Source organism: Elephantulus edwardii, unplaced genomic scaffold (genome assembly GCF_000299155.1).
Source record: "Elephantulus edwardii isolate Elephantulus edwardi_28Jun2011 unplaced genomic scaffold, EleEdw1.0 scaffold00228, whole genome shotgun sequence".
NCBI classification, from domain to species: domain Eukaryota; kingdom Metazoa; phylum Chordata; class Mammalia; order Macroscelidea; family Macroscelididae; genus Elephantulus; species Elephantulus edwardii.
Window position 1 is genome coordinate 3661650 of NW_006399978.1, and position 2478 is coordinate 3664127.

General features: G+C 51.1%; 1 pseudogene; it reads left to right on the forward strand.

Moving 5' to 3' along the window:
- Positions 1 to 277: 277 nt before the first annotated feature.
- On the forward strand, positions 278 to 1309 carry LOC102874276 (annotated as a pseudogene).
- Positions 1310 to 2478: the final 1169 nt, after the last annotated feature.

The window sequence follows — 2478 nt, forward strand, 5'->3', positions numbered from 1 at the left end:
TGAGGATACAATGAGGCATATTGGACTAGAAAAGTGTACAGTCAGGGACCTCTCCAAATTACTGAGGAGCAATGAAGTCAGTTTGAGGGCTAATTAAGGCCATTGTCTTTTCAGTCACTTACTATGCATCTGAAAGCTGGACAATGAATAAGGATGACAGAAGAAATGATGCCTTTGAGTTGTGGTTTGAAGAAGAGTACTGAGAGGGATCTTCCGCCGCGCTGCCGCGCCAGGGGCGTGTGGAGGGCTGCAGGCGCCTAAGGCCGCGATTGCAATCATGGCTCAGAACTGAGACGGCGGGAATCCGTTCGCCGAGTCCAGCGAGCTCGATAACCCTTTTCAGGACCCAGCTGTGATCCAGCACAGACCCATCCAGCAGTATGCCACGCTTGACGTCTACAACCCTTTTGAAACCCGGGAGCCACCACCAGCCTATCAGCCTCCTGCCTCTGCCACAATGCCTCCACCGTCAGCTCCTTCCGTGCAGCCTTCAAAAAAGCTCAGCCCCACAGAACCCAAGAACTATGGCTCCTACAGCACTCAGGCCTCAGCTGCAGCAGCCACAGCTGAGTTGTTGAAAAAGCAGGAAGAGCTCAACCGGAAGGCAGAGGAGCTGGACAGGAGGGAACGAGAGTTACAGCATGCCGCCTTAGGGGGCACAGCTACTCGACAGAACAATTGGCCCCCACTTCCATCTTTTTGCCCAGTCCAGCCCTGCTTTTTCCAGGATATCTCCATGGAGATCCCCCAAGAATTTCAGAAGACAGTGTCCACCATGTATTACCTTTGGATGTGTAGTACCCTGGCTCTTCTCCTGAACTTCCTCGCTTGCCTTGCCAGCTTCTGTGTGGAAACAAGCAATGGCACAGGCTTTGGGCTTTCCATCCTCTGGATCCTCCTTTTCACTCCCTGCTCCTTTGTCTGCTGGTATCGCCCCATGTACAAGGCTTTCCGGAGTGACAGTTCATTCAATTTCTTCGTTTTCTTCGCCCAGGATATACTCTTTGTGCTCCAGGCCATTGGCATCCCAGGTTGGGGGTTCAGTGGCTGGATCTCGGCTCTAGTGGTGCTGAAAGTCAACACTGCTGTTGCTGTGCTCATGCTTCTGGTTGCACTGCTCTTCACCGGCATTGCTGTGCTGGGAATTGTGATACTGAAGCGGATTCACTCCTTGTATCGCTGCACAGGTGCCAGCTTTCAGAAGGCCCAGCAAGAATTTGCTGCTGGTGTCTTTTCCAACCCCGCAGTGTGAACTGCAGCTGCCAATGCAGCCGCTGGGGCTGCTGAAAATGCCTTCCGGGCCCCGTGACCCCTGACTGGGATGCCTGGCCCTGCCACTTGAGGGAGCAGACATAGCTCCTATCCCTGGGGTCTCCAGAACTTTGAAGAGGCATCACTATTTGAGGTTTCTTCCAGTGTCCCATTCCCACAGCCATGACTGCTGAGCCTGCCTTCGGTGGGCGGGGAGCCCACTGTGACTAGGTCACAACTGCAACCCCATGCCCCATCAGGCCTCACTGCTGCCGTCTCTCAGACCCCCCCAACCCCAGCTCCCCTCTGTTGTGCCAAGACTTTTGCTTCAGTTATTTAAATAAAAAAGAAAATGCAATTGGGAAAAAAAGAAGAGTACTGAAATAGCCAATGGATTGCCAAAAGAACAGATATGTCTCAGAGAAGGTGCATCCAGAGTGTTTTAAAAAAATTCTCTTTTGGCAGAGAGCAAGCAGGATAGCTGGAATTTGAGTGAGAACTGTTAGTAAAGCAATTAGTTAGGGAGCCACGGGGAGCAGCAAGTCTCAGTGGGGAGCAGTGAGCCTCAGTGGGGAGCAGTGAGCCTCAGTGGGGAGCAGCGAGCTGGTGGAGCCCACTGGCCAGGAGCAAGCAGGACAGTAGGAATTTGAGTGAGGTACTTACGGGGGGACCACCTGATTGCTGGACCACGTGGGACCCCTTCCCCTTAAGTGAAGGGAGTGGGACAGCTAGAGCTTTACTTAGGTCACAGACCCAAATCTCCAGGGGAAAACCAAGGCTTTCTGATTTTCTATTTAGGTTCCCCCAGCAGCCCCCCCATGTGAATATACATGCATGCCCACCCCCACCTCTGCATGTATTTGCGTGTGTGTCCACCCTATATGTATGTGTGCATGTGCCTGCCCAATCCTCTTCTGAAGCAGTGACTTCAGAACAAGAACCAGCTATCATTTCAGGCATGAAAAACTCTACCACAGCAATGTCACTAAAGAAGCAGGCTATGTCACATCCTACACAAGCCCAAAGCAAGATGTCATCCCCCAAAAGGGATACTGTGTCAATGGATTTCCTGAAGCCAGAAAGTCTGATGGAACTTCCTGACACAGAATTTAAAAACAAACAAACAAAGTTTGAATATTTTCAATGGGTGAAAGACAAACTTGAAGAATTATAGGACACTGCAAGCAAAAATCAGGAGGAGCTTAAAAAAATCCAAAACAGTCGCAG